At 38.0% G+C, this 26,933-nt stretch overlaps 1 protein-coding gene and 1 long non-coding RNA gene across 2 annotated transcripts in view; one reads left to right on the top strand and one right to left on the bottom strand.

The window, feature by feature from the left end:
- LOC309695570 (uncharacterized protein) overlaps positions 1-26,933 on the top strand; it is a 212,766-nt gene that overhangs the window by 84,302 nt on the left and 101,531 nt on the right. The window lies entirely within an intron of this gene.
- LOC309695604 lies at positions 20,969-21,571 on the bottom strand. Its single transcript, XR_014273191.1, has 3 exons — positions 21,516-21,571; positions 21,137-21,302; positions 20,969-21,051 (listed from the first exon to the last, which is right to left on the bottom strand). It is a non-coding gene; the product is annotated as an uncharacterized lncRNA (long non-coding RNA).

The following is a 26,933-nucleotide window of genomic DNA, read 5'->3' on the forward strand; positions in this document are numbered from 1 at the left end:
CCGAAACACAAATCATAAGACTGTTGCTTTGTCCATATCTTTGACTGTAATGGTGCGTTAACAATAATATGATTAGTCTGTTTCCATCCGAGACCATTTCGCTCACCCCAGTGGTTTTAAATAGGTCATTTCGAGTAATACAGGAAATATGTAAATATAACAAGTGCATGACAAAAACTGAAAATGTTATTGTTTGGCAAATACATTGAAGCCTTTGTTTTTTAATTTCTTATTTGTGTTACAGAACCTCCACATTTTCATCCTTTGGAAAGGCAAGTTTTATCCTTAAACAATATTTAGAAGATATATACTGTAAAAAAATTGAAATATAATTTTATAGTTGTATAGTTCTCTCTATTTTATTTAATTGTTTTACTTGCATTTACAGACACGGAAAATTCGTTTGAAACATGAACATATACTAAAATGCATTGAGATTTTCTCCGAAAGACAAAACAGAAAGAAACACAGTGTTCACCGAGGAGACGCATTCTGGAGAAACGTGTGCAAAGACTTGGGAGTGCCAAACAATTGTACAAATCGTAAAAAACTTAATCATGTTGCTCTGCACTACCAAAAGGTAAGCACTCTATGATATCTATGTTTAGAGTCTGAATACTACTCTGGACTTAGTATTTATCAAGGAGAGTGGCAAACATTTTTTAAGCTCTGAATTAATTACAGAGCAAAAGTTGAGTGAGCAACAGAAGTTTGTTTAGACATGAAGAACAGTGGATGAATAATAAAAATTTGGCCTTGCACAGGCACACCTAAGTATAACAAGGTAGAAGGATACTGTTTTACATTACAGATAGATGAAAATGTAATTACTACATGTGTATTAAACAGAGAACCATGGAAGTCATACACAAACCAAAAAATATCGATGTTGAAGGTGATAGTGGGACCTCCGGAGAGAACTCATCTGCTTTGGTACGTATTTCAAAACAAAATTACATGATTTCTTTGATGTTACATATATTGTTATGAATTCAAAAGTTACATTTTTTTTAATTGTATTAATGTTTAGATTACATGGTTAAACAATCATTTACACATGAATGTATTGTTTTCTATAAATTGTAGTGTAGTGGTAAGTCCATAGTGTAGTGGTTAATAATAACACCTAACATGAGACATATTGCATTAATGGATGGAGGCACAAAAAACAGAAACCGTTGTTTTTTGAAGGGCAAACGCATATGGCTCTAGCCACCTACAGTACACCAATTCAAGTCTTTGAGCAGGGTACATTTAGATTGTTATTTGTTTTTATTTCAATTATGCTGTTTCACAAAAGGAATTTCTATGTTTTGCTTTTCGGATGTTACACTTTTTTCCTTCACATTTTCACGCAGATTTTAACATTTAATCTAAAATGTCAGTTAAATCCACCACCAATACCTTTAGCACTGCCTACCTTGTGCTTCAATATCGTATCAATCAAATATAAATTATTCATATTTGCTACTGGGTGTCATGAATCGCTGTGTGGCAGGCAGGAGTTGGACCCAAAATGCAGGACTCACAGACTCAGGGGATGAACTCAAAATCACAGCTTTATTTGTTGGTCACAGAAAATGAGCATACTAAACTAAACTTGGAAAATATAAACTCACACTTTGCAGAGAGGCACACAAGGAAACACACAGCTTGAGGGACGACACGACACTGACTCAGAGAGCTTTGAGTACTCTGGTTGAGTAGAAAAGCAATATATATAAATCAGTCCATTTATCATCTATGTGTGTGTGTGTATCAATCAATCAATCTTTATTTATAAAGCACTTTTCATACAAAGATGTAGCACAAATGTGCTGGATTGTCTCTGGGGCATCAATCCCAAAAAAAAGTCATAACATCATGATCACTAGAGTTGCTGCTATGTCATTCAGACACAGTTCGGAAACATGCAGAGGGTTACATGAGAATAACATGTGTGTAGGGTAATTTCCAATAAACCAAGTTCAAAAAAGGAGAGTCTATGGCTGACGCGTGTTCCTGGTTTCCAAAAGAAATGCTTCCAGTTGCATTATGATTTGAAGACTGTTTATTTATTACAAACTGAAGATGTAACAATGAACTCCTTCCTAAAAAAGCATGAAAGTTCCAAAAAATAGCAGTTATCCAGAACTAGCTGTGCACACGGTCAGAAAACCGTGAGACTCCTAACCTCTATGTCCATGCTCCTCCCCTTCCCTCTCACACAGGGTTTCATGCTACTATTGCACTTACATACTTAAAGTGAGAGGTACCCCCTTTTAGGTTCAAATCCCAAAACAGTGACTTAAAATTACTTTATGTAAACACATATATTTTCACATTTATTAATCCTGAAAAGATGACTTATGTAATGAATCTATGAATTATAAAAGAAACATGAACTCAATTGTAAATAAAAAATATAAAGCAGACGTCTGGTGCTTACAATGTGAATTTTTATGTTTGAACTTTTTGTGCAAAACTAAGGCTTATGTATTCTGTTATGCTGAAAACTTTTTCTGTTCCCTTTAAACTATTCATCCTTTTTACAGCTTTTCCAAGCTAATTAATTATTGATTGTGGTCGATTAGACTGATGTCAAATTGAGTTATTAGTATTCACAAATTAAATTTGAAAGTAACAATCTTGTGCACATCAAACAACTTATCCATAAATACTTAACTTTTCATAAAAAATGTATTAGGTCTCTATAATGGTATAACACATAGTCATTTATATGTCTTGATGAATTGTCAATCATCCTTTTTATGTCAAACTGAAAAACTTGATTCCATTCATCTGGACGTAGCTTTTTCAGTGGGAGAAAAGTTTCGTCAATCATCGAAGTGACTTCTTCAGTCTAATCTTACTGCATTTTTCCCCCAAATTATAAAGAGAACATTATCATTACACACCCTGTGTTCCAACTACAGGGGGATCACACTCCTCAGCCTCCCTGGGAAAGTCTATGCCAGGGTGCTGGAGAGGAGAGTTCGTCCGCTAGTCGAACCTCGGATACAGGAGGAACAATGCGGTTTTCGTCCTGGTCGCGGAACACTGGACCAGCTCTTTATCCTCTCGAGGATACTTGAGGGTGCATGGGAGTTTGCCCAACCAGTCTACATGTGTTTTGTGGACTTGGAGAAGGCATTCGACCGTGTCCCTCGGGGTGTCCTGTGGGAGGTGCTGCGGGAGTATGGGGTGTCTGGCCCATTGCTACGGGCCATTCGATCCCTATACAACCGTTGCAAGAGCTTGGTTCGCATTGCCGGCAATAAGTCGGACTCGTTCCCGGTGGGTGATGGGCTCCGCCAGGGCTGCCCTTTGTCTCCGGTTCTGTTCATAATTTTTATGGACAGGATTTCTAGGCGCAGCCAAGTGGCGGAGGGCTTTCGCTTTGGTGGCCTCAGAATCTCATCTCTGATTTTTGCGGATGATGTGGTTCTGTTGGCTTCATCGGGTGAGGGCCTCCAGCTCGCACTGGAGCGGTTCGCAGCCGAGTGTGAAGCAGCGGGAATGAGGATCAGCACCTCCAAATCTGAGGCCATGGTTCTCAGCCGGAAAAGGGTGGAGTGCCCACTCCGGGTCGGGGATGAGTTCCTGCCCCAAGTGGAGGAGTTCAAGTATCTCGGGGTCTTGTTCGCGAGTGATGGGAGAAGGGAGCCGGAGATCGACAGACGGATTGGGGCTGCAGCTGCAGTAATGCGGACACTGCACCGGTCCGTCGTGGTGAAGAGGGAGCTGAGTGTAAAAGCGAAGCTCTCAATTTACCGGTCGATCTACGTCCCTACCCTCACCTATGGCCACGAGCTGTGGGTAGTGACCGAAAGAACGAGATCGCGGATACAAGCGGAAGAAATGAGCTTCCTCCGAAGGGTGGTGTGGAAAACAGATATTTTATTTTGTATTCTTATGATGAAAGTTCATAATCATAACATAATCATAACCATCATTGAGTAATCATTTATCATTGTTGAATCTGATGACAGCATAATCTCTGATGTTATATCTATGTTAATCTAAGTGTATATTGGTGTATGCTCATCATCATCTTATAATCAGTCTAAAATGGTCCGCACAGCATTGTATCACCATCTGAACAGGAGAAGCCTGTTGGGCCTTGAAACGTCTATGTTCAGTTTTGCACGTAGTCAGACCCAAAAGTAACTTGCACAACACTTTATATAATACATGCACGTTCACATACACATACACACTTAATAAGAACAGAAAGGTCGTGTTAGGACATCCTGTTGTTAGGACTCACAGCTTCACAAAAATACACAAAATACACACTTGTTTTTCTCTTAGAATCTTATCCTGATGTCTATATAAGGTAGTCTTGGCTAGTGAGGAGAGTGGACATCATTTCCAGTAAGATCTAACTGTGTGACGTCATCATGATAATATAAGGAAGTGGGGCTCCCCGCCCGAGGAAGATTTGTTCTTGTTTGCTTTGTGTTGTATGTTTTGTCTTCCCGTGCTTCTTTTTGGAAGTATGTAATAAATAAAGATCACTATTATTGACACCTGAAACTGGAGCAGTCTGCGTTTTCTCCTCTGATCCAACGAACGAATCACGACAGTTAACTCACAAGCCTTCACCATGACACCACTTACACAGCAGAGAGTCTGTAAAGTTTTAGAGGCTCCTAACTTGACCTTCACACATGAAGGGATTAACATGGCAGATTTAATGGGAGGAGCAGGAGAACCCCACGATTGCACAAAGAGAGCTGAAGTGGAGGAGAAGATAAGAGAAGACTTGAAAGCAGAACCTTTGACAGGAGCTGAAGATTGGTTCACAGATGGATGCTGCTACAGAGATGAGGAAGGATTGAAAGCAGGCTACGCGGTAGTTTGCAGAAGAGACGCCGAATTTGAAGTAAAGGAGGCGGGAAGACTTGAAGGGCAACAGTCAGCCCAAAGAGCAGAAGTAATTGCTCTAAGTGGGGCACTAAGGCTTGCAAAAGGAAAAAGAGTCAACATTTACACGGACTCAGCTTATGCTTTTGGAGCAGTCCATGTGGAACTGGCCCAATGGAGAAGAGCAGGATTCAGGACAGCTGAGAATGCATCAATCTGTCATAAAAAGGAAATGGAGGAACTTGAGCAGGCCTTGGGAGATCCAGAGGAGGTGAGTATCATAAAATGTAAAGGTCACTCCTCAGGGACAGGCATGGTGGCCAGAGGAAATCAGGAAGCCGATCGAGCGGCGAAAGAGGCAGCAGGCTACAACAGAGCACTACGACAGATGGTGCAAATAACCGTGGAAGAAGAACAAGGAGTTAACATGTTGGAGGAAGCCAGGAAGGCTCAAGAGGAGGCGGCCCCAGAAGAGAAGGGGATCTGGAAGAGTCGAGGAGCCTGGGAAGAGGGAGGTCTCTGGCGAGGACCTGACGGACGACCAGTGTTGACGGCCAGACTGGCAAAACAGAAGATTGCCGAAGCGCATGGGCTTGGTCATATCGGGGTGGCCCAGATGGGAAGACATCTGTGCCATTGGTGGCATCCCTTTTTGAGGGATATGATTAAGGAGAAAGTCAGGACGTGTCTGATCTGTGGGAGGCACAATCCAAAGCCAGTAATTAAACCGGAGGCAGGTAAGTTCCCCATTCCAGAAAGACCAGGGGAAGAGATTGTCATTGATTTCACAGACATGATCGATGTGGGACCAGGAGGAGTTCGATATCTACTGGTAAGTGTGGATGCTTTGACAGGATGGCCTGAAGCCTGGCCAACAAAGAGGGAGGATGCAAAAAGTGTGATTAAGTGTTTAATCAATCATTACATCCCCCGGCATGGTTTTCCTAAGAGAATTAGGTCAGACAATGGTACGCATTTCAAAAATAAAGATTTGGCAGAAGTAGAGCAGAAGCTGGGGTTACAACATAGATTTGGCACTGTGTATCATCCTCAGTCGCAGGGAAAGGTAGAAAGAATGAACCTAAACCTGAAGAATAAGATCGCTAAAATTTCTGCTCAGACGGGGCTGAATTGGGTGGCAGCACTCCCTATTGCATTGATGATAATAAGATGTTGTGTTAACCAATCCACAGGTTTCACACCATATGAGCTGTTGACAGGACGACAGTTTCCAGGTCCTTGGACAACAGTCCCGGCGGAAGAAAGTATAAAAAGTAACAGAAAACATATTGAATGTTGGAAAGAATTAAAAGCTCTTGTGTCTAGTTTCACACAACAGGTTGGAGAGGGGGTGAAAGCAGAGGACCAATCCGTCCCTGACGCCAAGGCGGTGTGGCTGAAGGTCATCAAGCGGAAGTGGCGAGACCCGAGGTGGACTGGACCATTCGAAGTAATTGCCCGTACCACCAGTGCCGTCCGTTTGAAGGGAAAAGGAGAGACCTGGTTCCATTGGTCTCAGTGTGCAGTCGCGGACGAGAGCTTACTGGAGCTAAGCTCCACCCCAACAAACACAGGGGGGAACATAGAGGCAGAATAATCCTCTCCCCCTGTGCCACGATCCTCCCTAGTAGTCTAACCTAGGGTGAGGTGAAGAAAAGAAGAGGAGCAACACACGCCAAGCAGTAATTGATTCCAGGCTCCTAATAGGCTAGGGCTCTAGTCTAAAAATTTGATAGTTTAAAGGAATCGCAATAGTTTTGTATGTTAACCACGTATTTTTATACTCAGAAGTTTATACTCTCATTCTTGTAACCATATATTTTTATCACAAAGTTTAAAGTAAAAGTAAAAAGAGCCTGGGAACTTTGACCATGAAGTTGTGGGAAAATTGGAAATTAACGGGGGGGTTGTCAGTGATAAGTGTTATAATATGTTTGTTTATTTTTTGGCAGACAGGTGAATTGCCCAGACGCCGAGGTCGATCCACGCGCTTCGAGCGGGCGGTTGGTTCAGGTGGGAACGATGAATGTCTCAAAGCTAATGGCGGGGTCGAGTTTGGGTATGTTAATAGCTCTACAACGTCTTTCACATTTGACCTGTGCGAGATCATTAAATGTTCAGGAGACGGTAGCAAGTGGAGAAACTATGCTGTGTGGGTTTGTTATCACCCAATGGTGTGCTTCCGTAAGTCGGTGTGGGGCCCACAAGATGCAGAAGGAGGTGTTTACACTTATGTGACAGATCAGTGGTGTTCTTGGGAGGATGTAGTGGCGTGGACAGGAGTAGGCTGGCAACCAACGGTGCCAAAGGCTCTTGAAGGGATAGCCATTCAGAGAGATTTTTCTGTTGCTAATAACCCTATCACTCTTTCCCTAGGACCATGGAGTGAGCTCCCGGAATCAGGGTTTGACGGAGGTGCATTTTATCTGGTCATAGGGGTAGATAAAACAGGGACAGATCCCTATGGGTTAATTAGGGTGAACTTATTCAATCCCAGATCGCCATCGATTGGGGAGGATTCGGTAGTGAACCACACAGAGCAAGTAGATCCCTTAGAGTCAATTACTTACAAGGTCTCGGAGGAGAAACGGTTTGTTGCCACTGATTACACTAGATTAAAACCTCAAGAGTTAATCGAGCGCGCCACAGGTTTTGGTGATAGGAATCTTTGGTTAGATTGGGTGGCTCAGAATGCTAAGGAGCAAGAAGTGGTTGATTGTGTTGCTTGTGCTACCGCTAGACCTCGTTTGTTTACTGAACCCGCTCCTCTGTATCCAGAGGATAAGTGGGGTTATGAGTGCATGTTGAGATTAACGAGAGAGGCAGCGAACACAGGTGACTGCACTACTTTGTCAGGTTTATACCCGCCAATTGATAAACGTACACTACCAGGCTCATTCACACCTAAAAGAGATAATTATACATGTTTTGAGTTCTCCACAGATAGAGTGAAGTACACGGTAGGGAGGATTGATCCAAATTGGTGTCAGAGGACGATTCCAGGCAGGACTACCAATAATGTAAGTGACCCAAACACAATTATAGGCACCTGGGCCAGGGGTGGGCTATATTATTATTGTGGGCAATACACTCTTTTGGTACAGGTTCCCTTGGGGAGTGTGGGAACATGTGCTTTGGTGCGCTTAGGTGCACCGTTGATGCTTATGGGGAGTAGACAAGGGACAGCTTCACAGAAGGGCACCAATGCGTCGATGACAGCCAGACAAAGAAGAAGCACAGGAGGTATGCACAGGTATGATCCAAGATGGGACTCGCCCACCTGGATTGACTCAATAGGAGTTCCCAGGGGAGTTCCAGATGAGTATAAGTTAGTTAATCAAATAGCGGCCGGCTTTGAAAGTGTGTTTCTGTGGGTAACTCCAAATAAAAATGTTGATCGCATTAACTATGTCCATTATAATGTGTTGAGACTCTCTAATCTCACTAGGGACGCAGTGGAAGGCCTTGCGGAGCAATTAGGTCCGACGTCGCTAATGGGAATCCAAAATCGAATGGCGCTAGACATGCTTTTAGCGGAAAAGGGAGGGGTATGTGCGATGTTCGGCGAGGTTTGTTGCACTTTCATTCCTAACAATACTGCCCCCGATGGGACGGTCACCAGAGCGCTGGAGAGTCTAAAAACGTTATCTAAAACTATGCACGAGCAATCTGGCGTGGATACGGGACTGGGAGACTGGATCACTTCGACTTTTGGGCAATGGCGTGGAGTGTTTATGTCTGCAATGTTTTCTCTTGTAGTTTTTCTAGGTATATTGATGATCGGATGTTGTCTCATTCCTCTGTTGAGGCAGGTATTGGTAAAACTGGTGAGCAGAGCTCTAGACTCTGGTTCAGCTGTTTCAGCTGGTCCGGGGTATATGATGCCTTTGAGGGAAGCCGCCTGGACGGAGGAGTGACACAATATTGGGTAAAGGTTGGCCAATGGCCAAAGAGGAGGAGTGTGGAAAACAGATATTTTATTTTGTATTCTTATGATGAAAGTTCATAATCATAACATAATCATAACCATCATTGAGTAATCATTTATCATTGTTGAATCTGATGACAGCATAATCTCTGATGTTATATCTATGTTAATCTAAGTGTATATTGGTGTATGCTCATCATCATCTTATAATCAGTCTAAAATGGTCCGCACAGCATTGTATCACCATCTGAACAGGAGAAGCCTGTTGGGCCTTGAAACGTCTATGTTCAGTTTTGCACGTAGTCAGACCCAAAAGTAACTTGCACAACACTTTATATAATACATGCACGTTCACATACACATACACACTTAATAAGAACAGAAAGGTCGTGTTAGGACATCCTGTTGTTAGGACTCACAGCTTCACAAAAATACACAAAATACACACTTGTTTTTCTCTTAGAATCTTATCCTGATGTCTATATAAGGTAGTCTTGGCTAGTGAGGAGAGTGGACATCATTTCCAGTAAGATCTAACTGTGTGACGTCATCATGATAATATAAGGAAGTGGGGCTCCCCGCCCGAGGAAGATTTGTTCTTGTTTGCTTTGTGTTGTATGTTTTGTCTTCCCGTGCTTCTTTTTGGAAGTATGTAATAAATAAAGATCACTATTATTGACACCTGAAACTGGAGCAGTCTGCGTTTTCTCCTCTGATCCAACGAACGAATCACGACAGTGGCTGGCCTCTCCCTTAGAGATAGGGTGAGAAGTTCGGCCATCCGGGAGGGGCTCAGAGTAGAGCCGCTGCTGCTCCACATCGAAAGGAGTCAGCTGAGGTGGTTCGGGCATCTGACAAGGATGCCCCCTGGGCGCCTCCTGGGCGAGGTGTTCGAGGCATGTCCCACCGGGAGGAGGCCCCGGGGCAGACCCAGGACACGCTGGAGAGATTATATCTCTCGGCTGGCCTGGGAACGCCTTGGTATTCCCCCGGATAAGCTGGAGGAGGTGGCTGGGGAGAGGGAGGTCTGGGCCTCTGTGCTTAGGCTGCTGCCCCCGCGACCCGGCCTCGGATAAAGCGGATGAAAATGGATGGATGGACTTTTTTATTTAATGTAAAATTATATTTTGTTTTAATTTACTTTCAAATTCTTCAGTTGCTGAATGGGCTTCATAGTTTTCAGAAATTGCATAGTTCAGAATAGCTATAATTGTACCAGATGGTTGCATTCAGTTAAGTTGGACTAGACTGTAATACAAACTGTTCAGTTTGTCAACAATAAAACTGACTGAAATGAGAGAAAGACTGAGTGTGAGACTTTGATATTAGATATGAATATTGATAAAGTTTACCTTTATGTACAGAATCTGAATATCGCAAAATATTTAAAAAAATTGCAATAATATCGTATCGTGCGTTAAGTACTGTGATAATATCGTATCGTGGGATGTATGGTGATTCCCACCTCTAGAGCTTAATATTAGTAAAAGAAACTTATTACAAACTTATTAGAAAAAGATAAAGAGAAAAAGTTCTAAAGTTCCACAGCTATAGGATAAGGGGACCGGGTGCTGCACAATTAAGGTAATAGAACAGTAAAAACCCTGAGTAACTAAGCTTATAAAAAATTATAGTATTTAACTATCTGCTTTGGTTTGAACATAGCTATTTATAGATGTATAGATAGATAGATAAATACACTCTTCAACACAAAATAATACTTTAACCTGAGGGTGAATATATATACAGTTGTGGTCAAAAGTTTACATACACTTGTAAACAATATAATATAATGGCTCTACCGAGTGTCCCGTTATTTCTAAAACTCTGATTTTTGTCTGATAGAGTGATTGGAACAGATACTTCTTTGTCACAAAAAACATTCATGAAGTTTGGTTCTTTAATGACTTTATTATGGGTTAACACAAGTAAAGTGGGGACTGGTGTCAAGCCAGCCTCCAATTCGAGACTTGCAGTCAAGCCAGCCTCCAGTTGATTTTACGTTCCCTGTGTATTCAAAGTATTACGGGAATGGATGTGGAAACCAGATTTCAAAATAAAAGCCAACTTCGAGTGAATTAACAGATATGTTAAGAACATAATAACATATAATTTAGGCCTTTTTTTTTTTTTTTTAGAAACTCTAATGTTAGATCTACATGACACAGCCTTGTACCCTAATTGTGCCCTGTCAAGGCCATCTTATTTTGGATTTCAAAGTAAAAGCCCTGTGAATCTTCATTTTTGAACTACTCTTTCAATGAATTCATAATGCTCTTAAAAGCAAAAGTCGTATTTCCAAATACTATTTGAACTTTGTATCAACACTTTCCAACCGCAGTCTTTTTCACAGTAATACCATATCAATATCAAGTCAGTCTGATTTTGCTTTTCATAGTAATGGCCCTTTGAAATTGCCGATATTTGACTTAATCTCCTAACGATTCAAAATGCTCTAAAATGAAAAATTCTTGTTTCCACAGGGTAATTCCACTTTAGATCAACAGTATACAACCCCGCAGTGATACCATATCAATATCAAGTCATTCTGATTTTGCTTTCAAAAATAAAAGCCTTTTCAAATTGTCCATAGTTGACCTACCTTTCAGTGATTTCAAAATGCTCTAAAATGGAAAATTCCTGTTTCCACAGGGTAATTCCACTTTAGATCAACAGTATACAACCTCATGATGTTACCATATCAATATCAAGTCATTCTGATTTTGCTTTCAAAAATAAAAGCCTTTTCAAATTGTCCATAGTTGACCTACCTTTCAGTGATTTCAAAATGCTCTAAAATGGAAAATTCCTGTTTCCACAGGGTAATTCCACTTTAGATCAACAGTATACAACCTCATGATGTTACCATATCAATATCAAGTCATTCTGATTATGCCTTCCAAAATAAAAGACTTTTCAAATTGTCCATAATTGACCTAACTTTCATTGATTTCAAAATGCTCTAAAATGAAAAATTCTTGTTTCCACAGGGTAATTCCACTTTAGATCAATAGTATACAACCCCACAGTGACACCATATCAATATCAAGTCATTCTGATTATGCCTTCCAAAATAAAAGACTTTTCAAATTGTCCATAGTTGACCTACCTTTCAGTGATTTCTAAATGCTCTAAAATGGAAAATTCCTGTTTCCACAGGGTAATTCCACTTTAGATCAACAGTATACAACCCCACGGTGATACCATATCAATATCAAGTCATTCTGATTATGCCTTCCAAAATAAAAGACTTTTCAAATTGTCCATAGTTGACCTACCTTTCAGTGATTTCAAAATGCTCTAAAATGGAAAATTCCTGTTTCCACAGGGTAATTCCACTTTAGATCAACAGTATACAACCCCACGGTGATACCATATCAATATCAAGTCATTCTGATTTTGCTTTCAAAAATAAAAGCCTTTTCAAATTGTCCATAATTGACCTAACTTTCAGTGATTTCAAAATGCTCTTAAATAGAATTTTGCTGTTTCCACAGGGTAATTCCACTTTAGATCAACAGTATACAACCCCACGGTGATACCATATCAATATCAAGTCATTCTGATTTTGCTTTCAAAAATAAAAGCCCTTTCAAATTGTCCATAATTGACCTAACTTTCTGTGATTTCAAAATGCTCTAAAATGAAAAATTCTTGTTTCCACAGGGCAATTCCACTTTAGATCAACAGTATACAACCCCACGGTGATACCATATCAATATCAATTCATTCTGATTTTGCTTTTCATAGTAATGGCCCTTTGAAATTGCCGATATTTGACTTAATCTTCTAACGATTCAAAATGCTCTAAAATGAAAAATTCTTGTTTCCACAGGGTAATTCCACTTTAGATCAACAGTATACAACCTCACAGTGATACCATATCAATATCAAGTCATTCTGATTTTGCTTTCAAAAATAAAAGCCCTTTCAAATTGTCCACAATTGACCTAACTTTCTGTGATTTCAAAATGCTCTAAAATGAAAAATTCTTGTTTCCACAGGGTAATTCCACTCTGTATTTACAGTATACAGCCCCACAGTGATACCATATCAATATCAAGTCATTCTGATTTTGCTTTCAAAAATAAAAGACTTTTCAAATTGTCCATAGTTGACCTACCTTTCAGTGATTTCAAAATGCTCTAAAATGAAAAATTCTTGTTTCCACAGGGTAATTCCACTTTAGATCAACAGTATACAACCTCACAGTGATACCATATCAATATCAAGTCATTCTGATTTTGCTTTCAAAAATAAAAGCCCTTTCAAATTGTCCACAATTGACCTAACTTTCTGTGATTTCAAAATGCTCTAAAATGAAAAATTCTTGTTTCCACAGGGTAATTCCACCTTAGATCAACAGTATACAACCTCACAGTGATACCATATCAATATCAAGTCATTCTGATTTTGCTTTCAAAAATAAAAGCCCTTTCAAATTGTCCACAATTGACCTAACTTTCTGTGATTTCAAAATGCTCTAAAATTAAAAATTCTTGTTTCCACAGGGTAATTCCACTTTAGATCAATAGTATACAACCTCACAGTGATACCATATCAATATCAAGTCATTCTGATTTTGCTTTCAAAAATAAAAGCCTTTTCAAATTGTCCATAATTGACCTACCTTTCAGTGATTTCAAAATGCTCTAAAATGAAAAATTCTTGTTTCCACAGGGTAATTCCACCTTAGATCAACAGTATACAACCTCACAGTGATACCATATCAATATCAAGTCATTCTGATTTTGCTTTCAAAAATAAAAGCCCTTTCAAATTGTCCATAATTGACCTAACTTTCAGTGATTTCAAAATGCTCTAAAATGGAAAATTCCTGTTTCCACAGGATAATTCCACTCTGTATTTACAGTATAAAGCCCCATAGTGATACCATATCAATATCAAGTCATTCTGATTTTGCTTTCAAAAATAAAAGCCCTTTCAAATTGTCCACAATTGACCTAACTTTCAGTGATTTCAAAATGCTCTAAAATGGAAAATTCCTGTTTCCACAGGATAATTCCACCTTAGATCAACAGTATACAACCCCACGGTGACACCATATCAATATCAAGTCATTCTGATTATGCCTTCCAAATTAAAAGCCTTTTCAAATTGTCCATAATTGACCTAACTTTCAGTGATTTCAAAATGCTCTTAAATAGAATTTTGCTGTTTCCACAGGGTAATTCCACTTTAGATCAACAGTATACAACCCCACGGTGATACCATATCAATATCAAGTCATTCTGATTTTGCTTTCAAAAATAAAAGCCCTTTCAAATTGTCCACAATTGACCTAACTTTCATTGATTTCAAAATGCTCTTAAATAGAATTTTGCTGTTTCCACAGGGTAATTCCACTTTAGATCAACAGTATACAACCCCACAGTGACACCATATAAATATCAAGTCATTCTGATTTTGCTTTCAAAAATAAAAGCCCTTTCAAATTGTCCATAATTGACCTAACTTTCAGTGATTTCAAAATGCTCTAAAATGAAAAATTCTTGTTTCCACAGGGTAATTCCACTCCAGATCAACAGTATACAACCCCACGGTGATACCATATCAATATCAAGTCATTCTGATTATGCCTTCCAAAATAAAAGATTTTTCAAATTGTCCATAATTGACCTAACTTTCAGTGATTTCAAAATGCTCTTAAATAGAATTTTGCTGTTTCCACAGGGTAATTCCACTTTAGATCAACAGTATACAACCCCACGGTGATACCATATCAATATCAAGTCATTCTGATTTTGCTTTCAAAAATAAAAGCCTTTTCAAATTGTCCACAATTGACCTAACTTTCAGTGATTTCAAAATGCTCTTAAATAGAATTTTGCTGTTTCCACAGGGTAATTCCACTTTAGATCAACAGTATACAACCCCACAGTGACACCATATAAATATCAAGTCATTCTGATTTTGCTTTCAAAAATAAAAGCCCTTTCAAATTGTCCACAATTGACCTAACTTTCAGTGATTTCAAAATGCTCTAAAATGGAAAATTCCTGTTTCCACAGGATAATTCCACCTTAGATCAACAGTATACAACCTCACAGTGATACCATATCAATATCAAGTCATTCTGATTATGCCTTCCAAATTAAAAGCCTTTTCAAATTGTCCATAATTGACCTAACTTTCAGTGATTTCAAAATGCTCTTAAATAGAATTTTGCTGTTTCCACAGGGTAATTCCACTTTAGATCAACAGTATACAACCCCACGGTGATACCATATCAATATCAAGTCATTCTGATTTTGCTTTCAAAAATAAAAGCCCTTTCAAATTGTCCACAATTGACCTAACTTTCAGTGATTTCAAAATGCTCTTAAATAGAATTTTGCTGTTTCCACAGGGTAATTCCACTTTAGATCAACAGTATACAACCCCACAGTGACACCATATAAATATCAAGTCATTCTGATTTTGTTTTCAAAAATAAAAGCCCTTTCAAATTGTCCATAATTGACCTAACTTTCAGTGATTTCAAAATGCTCTAAAATGAAAAATTCTTGTTTCCACAGGGTAATTCCACTCCAGATCAACAGTATACAACCCCACGGTGATACCATATCAATATCAAGTCATTCTGATTATGCCTTCCAAAATAAAAGATTTTTCAAATTGTCCATAATTGACCTAACTTTCAGTGATTTCAAAATGCTCTTAAATAGAATTTTGCTGTTTCCACAGGGTAATTCCACTTTAGATCAACAGTATACAACCCCACAGTGACACCATATAAATATCAAGTCATTCTGATTTTGCTTTCAAAAATAAAAGCCCTTTCAAATTGTCCATAATTGACCTACCTTTCAGTAATTTCAAAATGCTCTAAAATGGAAAATTCCTGTTTCCACAGGGTAATTCCACTTTCGATCAACAGTATACAACCCCGCAGTGATACCATATCAATATCAAGTCATTCTGATTTTGTTTTCAAAAATAAAAGACTTTTCAAATTGTCCATAATTGACCTAACTTTCTGTGATTTCAAAATGCTCTAAAATGGAAAATTCCTGTTTCCACAGGATAATTCCACCTTAGATCAACAGTATACAACCCCACAGTGATACCATATCAATATCAAGTCATTCTGATTTTGCTTTTCATAGTAATGGCCCTTTGAAATTGCCGATATTTGACTTAATCTTCTAACGATTCAAAATGCTCTAAAATGAAAAATTCTTGTTTCCACAGGGTAATTCCACCTTAGATCAACAGTATACAACCCCACAGTGACACCATATCAATATCAAGTCATTCTGATTTTATTTATTAAAATTTACTGAAGTGGATTTCTTTTCTTTACATATTAATGACACAATCTTTTCTTTGTATTTGTAATGTTATGAAATATAACTATTTTCATAAAAGTAACATAGGTAAATCTGTTTATCTTGGAAAACAAAACCCAGAAAAAGGGAACAGCTCGATACAAGGAGAATAAATTGTAAATTACAAAAGGTGCAGTCATGATAACATTAAATGTGCTTTAAATGTAAATGAGAACATCACGGAAATGTGAATGAAATATGTATGAAAACGTTTCACCGTATTATGTTGCTCAAATTATCACTTTGGTGGAGACAACAGAGTACGTCTTCAAATATTTTGACACAAGCATCCAATAAGTCTGTGGTTTAACAGCACAGGAGACAATTCCACGGTTCTTCCTTTGCTTTTTGAAAGTCATTGTTGGTCATGTCAAGGCACTGTTCATGGTACCATCTTTGACAGGCGTCACATTGTATCTATTTAAAGTTAAACAGACAAAGCAAAAAAACCCATTTATAGTCAAAGTCTTTTACACATTTTTGAGAAATTCAAATTCCCTCCAACTCACCCAGTTCATCATTGAAGGTCCTGATCCAGGTGGCTTGGTCAGCGAACACATGGCACAGTTGCTGTTAGTGTCAAAAACTAAAATACAGGATCAAAACACATTATATAGACATTCGTTTGAAGGCCAATTTATGCATATGTTAAACAGTGTACTTAAAAATTTCTATCGATTAGACCACAGCATAAAGTGCCATTGTGCACTATAATAATACTACTAACAGAATAATACATTTCAATCTACACACACACACATATACATTCAAATACATATATATATACACACACACATTTTCTCTCTTATTCACCCCCAAACCAACCTGATGCTTGTAGTATCTCCACAGCCATCAATTTTCTTTCCTCTGCCATTTTCTCTTTTGATGTTTTAAATTTCATGACGGGCAAATCTGGAAATACTTTCATCACTGCCCGTGCCATCTACCGAGAAATACTCAAAATTTTAATTGTGAAAAAAAACCCCACAATTCTGCTCAATATAAAATTTCTGATGTTTATAATCTTGCATAAACAGTATGAAAAACAAAGAGCAATAAATAGATTTAAGTCTTTATGAACACCAGGTAACTTCTAACACTCAGTTGTTGAAATGGACATCGTGGATGAATAACTATGTGATATACCTTGTAAACATAGAGAACAAAATGGACAGGGTTAAAAATAACACTCCACTCTACAGTAAGGGCCAGAGGGCCAGTATATTCTTAGATGCTGATGAATAACTGAAATAGGGAACATCTCTAGTTACTAGTTATTAGATATAGTCTGCTTCCAATGTGTGGGCAGCTGACTTCTTTTAACATCTGTTGGGCAATACTCAGTATATTCTATAAAAATGGTGTGGAGAGTCGCAACCTGTGTTATGCTAGTGCCACAGAGACTCAATAAAGTGAGTCCACAGGGTGTCCCATAAGTCTCGTAAGGTGCTGTCAGAGATGTGGATGTTTTCCAAGTTAACCACAATGCTGGACAATACATACCACCTGCATCATGATGTGCTAGCCATTCACCAGAGCGTGCTCAGTGAGAGAATGAGATTACTGATAATGCACCATTATGACACAGGAAATAATTCCAGACGGTGACTTGCTCTCTTTAAAGTATAAGTACTATCTGCAATCGCTGTGCAGCCTTAATATTTGCAAATCCTAAAAAGAGTATGTCCCAAAATCTGCATGACTTAGGGCACCAAAGTATTAACCATATACTTAATTTGTGCAGTATCATGTGAAATTTAGAATTAGATGTATTCATATATATTACAGCTACTGTTATGGATGTGGATATTCTTCTGAACATGGCATGATGGTATGGCAAACAAGTAAGAAATTATATACAAATGTATATTATCATCACTTACCATCACCACCAATACTCCACAGCTGAAGCCATCCTTCTGCACTGGATGGGTCAAGACACCTCCCTTCCATTTAATGTCCACCCATTCTGTTTTTGCGTGGCAGGTTCTCCTCATTTTTAAGTAATCACTGCACAAAATTTTACAAAGCATTATACAATTTGGTATATGTCATATTTCCTAATTTTAAAAAAAACATATTTTACAGAATTAAAGAGAATTTTATTTATTTTTTATTGATTTATTTTTTGGCCTGTCTCTTTTGGCTCTTTTGCCATCAGAATTATTGTCTTAATAATTTGTTCACCTGATAATTTTTATTTAACCGTACTGATTTATTTTGCAAATGAGACCTGGCCAAGAGGATGCCAACAGAGAAACACGCATTGTGGGGCCAGGTACAAAAAGCTTCTACAAAAATGCAGTTGTAGTAAACTAACTTGTAAAGCCTATTTGCATATAACAAAATGTGTTGAAGCCTAAGTACCTGAATTTACGTGCAGCGAGTTTAGAGTCTTCCTCCTCTGATGAACTTGGGGAAGGATCAAGGAGATAAACAGTGTGATTCACTGCATTGATGAACTGTAGCAAAGATAAATAATTAAAACAATATTAATATATCGTCATTAAAAAAATACACAGACTTTAAAGTTATAATATTGTTGCTTACCAGAAACTTCCAGTGTACATTTTTAATGTTAACAAACGTGACAATGGCCTGGTACTGATCGAAGTTTACCTGTCAGAAAAAATTTATGTATTTCTTACAGTTTGTGGAATTCTATTAGCATTCAATCAGTAATTCTTTCTAAATGTATTTGGACATAATTATATGGACATTGGACAGTCATCTTACGTTCCGCAAGCTTTGGCGAGAAAGCTGTGTCCGATCACCAAACAGAATCAATCCCGCTGTGTAATGGTTCATAATGTAGATCCCCTTTTTGCTCCTTTTTTGCCAGACAATGAAAAAGCCCTTCAATTACCTACGTAAAGAATTTTCATAAACACAAAGCTATGTAATTTATATACTTTAAATTGTGTTAATGATAAATAATTACATGATAATGTCCTTTTAATTTAATTACATTACACATTCGAATTATTGTGGTTATGAGTGCTTAAATTAATCATTGATATACCTCGCCTGTTAGCCACAGGTGTGGTCGAAGGGTTCGCAGATCACTGTGGCGGATAATTATGGACGTACCATGGTTTGTTGAGGGAAGCACAGAAACCACAACCTCTGTGTCTCTTTTCTTCCACAAAGACAGGACCTCCTCATTCAAGAAAAACACACTTAACATACGATCTTACCAGCTATTGAACATGATTTTGTTATTTCTAACAAAAGTTTATGGACTGTTATTAACAATATGTCTTTGTAAAATTCATTCAAAATGTATCACTCCAAGTCTTGAATGGTAAATGAACTGGTTCTTATAAAGCACTTTTCTACTCTTCTGAGCATTCAAAGCGATTTACACAACTTGTGCATTCACCCAAGCAGATTTTTCTAAGTGTGTTCTAAGTAACATTCACACACAATCGATGGATGCACTGGAGAGCAATTTATGGTTAGTATCTTGGATTTTTGGTATGCAGACTAGGAGAAGCCAGTAATCAAACCAACAAACTTCAAATCAGTAGATGACCTGCTCTACCACCTGAGCTACAGCCACCCTTGAGCATTGGTAACTATATAAACTCAAAGCTGTAATGGCAACACTTGCAAAGTTAATTTTCCCATACTCTAACTATGTTCCCGAATGCTTTTTCCCATTCAGTTTCTACTGAGGAAAAAATATTTATTTATTTAGTTATTCCCAAAATTTACCATGTGATCACTGCATTCATTTTGAATTTTGGTGCCTCCCACTTAAGTTAAGGTTACAACTAGTCAACCAAAATCCTGGATATTCACATCGAATGAGTTGAACATGAATATCAACATGTAACTACATAAGATTTGACCTTCATACACGTGTCCATGACTGATTACTGTGTCATGGAAAGGATCTTCTATGGAAAAAGAAGGCATAACTATTACTTTGATGAATCCTTTATGTTAGCAGTTGTCAATCCTACCTGTAATTCTGGATTTTCTAAGGTGACATCCTCAACTTTAGCAGTCTGCACAGGGGAACTCGGGGCCATAGAGGAAGCAACCTATATAAATATTGTGTACAAGAAATACAAAAAATGTTATGCAAAATATTGGTCTTTATATATGAAAGATAAATTTGCGCAACATTTTATACCATCTTTGAAGATCTCTTGAAAGGAAATGGCTTGCGGAGTACTGTTACATATCTCCCCTTCTTTTTTTGGCGACGTTCCTTCCATTTTTCTTCGTCCACTCGAAATTTCTGAACCAAAAATATGAGTCATTGAACATTGTTTAGGAATTACAAGTGAAATGCTGTGACAACATTTTCCTTAATTTACAATACACCAAAACACACAAAAATGTCCAGTAAGACACACAGGTGCAAACAAGCTATAACATCACAATGTGGGGCACCTCAATATCCCACCACATCAAGAACACTTTTTTGTAATGTTCCATTTTGAAACGGCAAAGCATTGATGGACATCAGCCAGTCATTTTGCAAACCTTTCTTTGAAGCATTCTTTTTGAGTCTTCGTACTCCTTCAGCAGCGCTGTGTGACTGATTTGATACTGGACAACAAAGTCATCCAGCCTGGTGAGCCTTCCCGAACGTAGACGGATATGTTTCAGATCCCACTGGCTCTTCTCCATTATCCCCTGCGTTTTATTATTCTCAGTGATATTCTGAAAAATCAAATTAAGAAATCATTAATTGTGATTTCTTTTAAAGATACACATTGTTGTGTGCAATGTTGTATGATCTGCAATACAGATGACTCCTCTGGACCCACTGTTTCTCAATCACACCACACAAATATGTATATATACTAAAAATCAGGTGTCTTACTTGTCTCTTGATCTTTCTTAAGGCATTGTATTTGTTGTGGTACTGCTCATACATTTTCCCAGTGCCATGTCTTCCAAGGTCACCTTTGGATTTTGAAGATTCGAATAATATTGATGTGTGTAATTTCATTTTATAAACTAATTACTTTTTTACTTTAAAATGGCTTACCTAACATTATTGCAGACCATAATCCAGAAAAAGGAAGAAGATATTTGCTGATGTGCTCCATGAGCCCCTTGCTGTAGTAAGGGTTTGCCTCACCATCCATCTCCAATGATGTGTTGGAAATGAGCTTCTTAAAATGTCTCCCAAAGAGGTTGTTTCCCTTGACTCCCTAGCCAACAGACAAAACAGAATAATTATGTGATTTGAACATTGTGTACACTCATCTTTCATATCTATAATCTAAAAACCCAACATTATGTTGTATAAAACATTTAAAATTACTTGTGACTTGTGATTATTATGCTATTCCAAAGTATTTAAAAAGATATATAAGAGGCAAAAGTTTAGCCTTTAGTTTTAATAAAAATTGACTTTGGTTTACCTTCAGGTCCTCATCAGCTTTTGAGTTTCTGTCATTGCCATCAACATCAACATTGGCTTTCTGCATGAACAACTGAAGGTTGTGAAAATGTTTTTCGACATTCTCACCACTACATGGACTCCCAAAAACAACTGCAGCACTTTGCACCATGTCAGTGAGGTCTTTCAATGAAGTCGCAGTAGTGAACACTCCAAAAGTGTGCATTGCAAGATGGTAGTTCTTTGGTGCACTGCAGTTAAAGAAAAAATTGTCTTTAAGTGTTTCCAAAACAGTAATAATGTTTTCCCAAATTGAAAAATGAAATGCCATGTCACATGTCATAATAAAAAAACAAACAAGTGAATACCGTATTAAAAGGACTACACTTACTACTTTTTACAGATCTCCTTAGCATTCTTCATAACATGACTAAGGCATCTGTGAAGAATTGGAACCTCGAAGTCTTCCTTGTTTCCTTTCCCCGAAGCGATGTTATAATAATGATTCATTGTGTCAGAGAGATTTTTTTTTGCAAAAGCTAAACAGATAGCTTGCATTAGGACCATAGATCCATCACACATAAGCATTAAAGGTGAACGGATGGCTTTGCGCCCAAAGGCCCTTGCAACATCAGTCAGAAATGCTTCCAAAAAATATTTGACTGAGGCAGTGGTATGGTCACAGGTTAAATATGTAGCCACTGGTAGGGGGGAGGATGTTTTCCGTGGATTTCTTACTACAAGTTCGTAAACATAGAAAGGAGGCGAACCCTTTCTTTTTTTCATGATACTTCCTGTAGCATCCAAATACACGATGTCCTCCCGACAGCGGCTCTGGAAGATCTCAATACTCCTGGAAGACCATAAAAAAACACATTTTGGATGTAACATTACTTTCTGCAATACATCCTCTGGGTTGTTCTTCTTGTTTGCCACCATTAACTGGAGACTCATAATCTCATTATGATGAAGACGACTTTTCTTTCTGATTTCCAAGGCTATGTTTCTCAACACTTGAGGAGTTGGAACTTCATCTCTACACCCCGATTGCACAACATCATCATCCATTTTGCTCATTTTTTCCAGATACATGGCTCTAGGTAATTGTTTTTCCAATTCATGGCCAATTTTATCTCTCTTATGAGCTCTTACAGGTCTTCTTCTTAGTTCATAGTGGTTGTGCACACACTCGAAACCTTGAAAATTGACTTTTGCCTTTAGATCTTCTTCATTATCTACAGTGACAGTGACAGTGACTGGACAATCCTCAAAACTGCAGTAACCCAGACACCAGAAGAAAGGGCCCTTTCTTACTGAGTCCAAAGCCTTGACTCTGTGCCTTTTGAAGGCAAAGGAACAATATGGAAACACAGTCCGTATTCCGTCTGAAATCAGATTTGTCCACTGTAGTCCCTTGTATCCTCTTTGGGATCTCTTATTTTTTATATTAGTCCATTCTTTCCTTTTCAGGAAAAAAAATTTTGTTGCAAGTGGGACCCTGACTCTTATGAATCCATCATCGGATGAGTTGCTGTTAGGCTAAAAAAGAGGAAAAAATTATTTTGTGAGAAAACATTTTGTCCATGTTACATAACTACTGTAATATCAGTAAATATACTTGAAATACTTGTGTATTTTAAGTATATTAACAACCAGTGTTTGTAATGTCATAATATATAGCAAACATTAATGTTGAGAAGTGTCATGAAATATAAATTTCATTCAATGTTACAACATTTGATAAAATTCTTTATTTAATTGTTTATTTTTTTTAAAAAATATATTTTTTATGTAATATAAAGTGGTCATTTAAACAATGATCCTAGTACCAATCATAACTTATGTGAAAGCATTTTTAATGATTGACCTGCTCAGGAGACAGCTGTCCATCCTCCTGCAAGGAGAAGACCGGTGACAGAGAAGCGGCAGCTGATAGTTCTTCTGGTTGCTATTACATGAGTGGAGAGGTGTAACTTTAGTGTAATGACATGGAAGCGTTGAAGAGAATTTATGATAGTACAGACAGACTGACCTGCTCAGGAGACAGCTGTCCATCCTCCTGCAAGGAGAAGACCGGTGACAGAGAAGCGGCAGCTGATAGTTCTTCTTCTGGTTGCTATTACATGAGTGGAGAGGTGTAACTTTAGTGTAATGACATGGAAGCGTTGAAGAGAATTTATGATAGTACAGACAGACTGACCTGCTCAGGAGACAGCTGTCCATCCTCCTGCAAGGAGAAGACCGGTGACAGAGAAGCGGCAGCTGATAGTTCTTCTTCTGGTTGCTATTACATGAGTGGAGAGGTGTAACTTTAGTGTAATGACATGGAAGCGTTGAAGAGAATTTATGATAGTACAGACAGACTGACCTGCTCAGGAGACAGCTGTCCATCCTCCTGCAAGGAGAAGACCGGTGACAGAGAAGCAGCAGCTGATAGTTCTTCTTCTGGTTGCTATTACATGAGTGGAGAGGTGTAACTTTAGTGTAATGACATGGAAGCGTTGAAGAGAATTTATGATAGTACAGACAGACTGACCTGCTCAGGAGACAGCTGTCCATCCTCCTGCAAGGAGAAGACCGGTGACAGAGAAGCAGCAGCTGATAGTTCTTCTTCTGGTTGCTATTACATGAGTGGAGAGGTGTAACTTTAGTGTAATTACATGGAAGCGTTGAAGAGAATTTATGATAGTACAGACAGACTGACCTGCTCAGGAGACAGCTGTCCATCCTCCTGCAAGGAGAAGACCGGTGACAGAGAAGCGGCAGCTGATAGTTCTTCTTCTGGTTGCTATTACATGAGTGGAGAGGTGTAACTTTAGTGTAATTACATGGAAGCGTTGAAGAGAATTTATGATAGTACAGACAGACTGACCTGCTCAGGAGACAGCTGTCCATCCTCCTGCAAGGAGAAGACCGGTGACAGAGAAGCAGCAGCTGATAGTTCTTCTTCTGGTTGCTATTACATGAGTGGAGAGGTGTAACTTTAGTGTAATGACATGGAAGCGTTGAAGAGAATTTATGATAGTACAGACAGACTGACCTGCTCAGGAGACAGCTGTCCATCCTCCTGCAAGGAGAAGACCGGTGACAGAGAAGCAGCAGCTGATAGTTCTTCCTGTTGAAAATGACATTACCCGTAACAATATTAATTTTAGGGATAATTTCAACAGTAACACATTGACTAAAATTTGGTATACCAACATATTTGATATCAAACACATAGAATTTTATGTATGGAACCTGCTCTGGTGGCTTTTGTCCATTATCTGAATCCCCTTCGACTGGTATAGACAAGTTCTGTAGAGAACAGGCATACATTTTTAATAAATTTGATTTTAACTAAATAATATATATATATAATAATATAGAATATATAATATATACAATATATATTTTTTAAAAATAAGTGAAAAGAACTAACCTGACGAAATGCATCACAAATTCTGTAGCGGTTATTTTTATTATTCTGAATACCAAGTGTCAGGCAAACTTGACCCCAGGGGCCTTCTTTATGAAGTGCATGGTCCTCCAGTTGCATGCCATGTTTTTTCAGCTGTTCCACAGTTTCAATAATTTCATTGATTGTGATCAGTTTATTTTTGTTCTAAAACAGAAGATATAGCATTTTCAGTTTTATTTTTCATGGAAAATGTATATGAAAGTAAAGAAGAAAAAAACACATACCCCAAATAAGCTGAAGCGGTAGACTCTAAATGTAAAAAAGAAAACATTACAAAGTCATTTATATCATTGATGAATATGAAATCATAACATTTTATAAATAATATGTATGATATTCTCAATGAATTGAGAACAATTTTAAATCAGTGCCACTAATTACAAAACTATCAACTTTGTTTCTATTCAAGTACTATTTGAACATGTTTTTGTGAAATGCAATGCCCCTGAAGAAAATGTGCAGCACTTGATGTTAAAAAATTCCCTCCTGCCTTCTTTTAATTCAATTCACACCCTTCACCCTGGGGACCGTTTAGTGCCACACCCCAAAAAATGCTATAAAAAATTTATATATTCATATATAATGTGAAACGTCAAATGTGAAACAAGGGCGCCACTTGGTGGACAAATAAAAAATTTACAACTCAAGGCCCCTAGTCCCAAACGAAACCTAAAATGAAATCATGACGATCACTTGAACGGTAATTATTTTGCCGTGAAAAATAGCGTTTATAATGGAAGTAAATTGGCACAAAACGGTCCCTAGGAAGGAGGGTGTGGGGATTTTTGCTGCTCAGCCATTTTAGATTGATTTAAGATATTCACCCTGAAATATTAAAATTGACAGTAAAAAACTATCTTTTGGCAAGTTCGGTTATATTCCACTGAACACAGTGGAAATGGCAGCCATTTAAAACATAAAAGTGGCACAAAAAGGTCCCAAGAAGGCAGGGTTTTTTATAAGCCATAGCCTGTTAGCAACAGATGTGCCTGTTATAGAACACGTGTTAATTAATTTCTGCGGTATGCTACAACTTTCCCTGAGTCCTGTGCGCAAATCTTTTTTTGTTTTTGCTCATAGCGAAGCCTGTTATCGAAAAAAACCCCAGTAATAATATGGTGAAATAAATGTAAGATTAAGTGTTACACATAAGAAAAAAGACATTTTTACAATCAGAAATAAACTAGCTAATATCTTAGGCTAGGCTACAAGACTTGATCACTCAATTACATGTAATTGGAGATGAACTACTTAGTTAGCAAATTTTAAAAGTTAATATTTAAAGTTTATACGTAAAAAACGAACTCACCCCTTCTCCTTCTTCGGCATTTTTTCTGCACAAGACTGTTATGTTCAAAATGACATGTTTTCACCTCTAGTTTTTGGAATGTCGACAGAGTCAGACACTCAAAGCACGCATGTCCAGTAGTGTGCGGTATAGGCTCTCCAACAGATTTTGTTTTTTTTCAAGTGGACCATTATGGCTTTGCAATATTGCTCCACTTGATTAAAAATTTAAAATATCTCTATTTAATCAAACATTTTATTGTAAAATTTAAATTTGCAGTAAAAATCAAAGGAATAAACATAATTGGTTGATAGGAAATATTAAGAGTTAGACAAGAGACGTTCAAAAGACGGGAAAAAACAGAGGGGATGTGGGACGGTGACACAAGACAGTAAATTCCATTGGATTACCTACTGGAAGAAAAATGCAGAAAAGAAAACAAGCAAAAATATAACACAGTACACAACAGCAAGTATCACATCCACAACCTAGATAAGTATAAGTAACAGTAGATAATAAATATTGGTGTCAGCACAGCCCCTGCCAACAAACATTACCATCTACATGTATTTAAAATTGAGACGTGGGCACCGGCAACTTAGGAGAGGTTGAATACACAGACCATCCCTTGGACGCCATTCAGCATGCCCAGCACAAGTGATGTTGATGTATAGATTGTGGAATAAAATTGA

This window comes from Aulonocara stuartgranti, assembly GCF_965226115.1.
Source record: "Aulonocara stuartgranti genome assembly, chromosome: 19".
In the NCBI taxonomy this organism is placed as follows: domain Eukaryota; kingdom Metazoa; phylum Chordata; class Actinopteri; order Cichliformes; family Cichlidae; genus Aulonocara; species Aulonocara stuartgranti.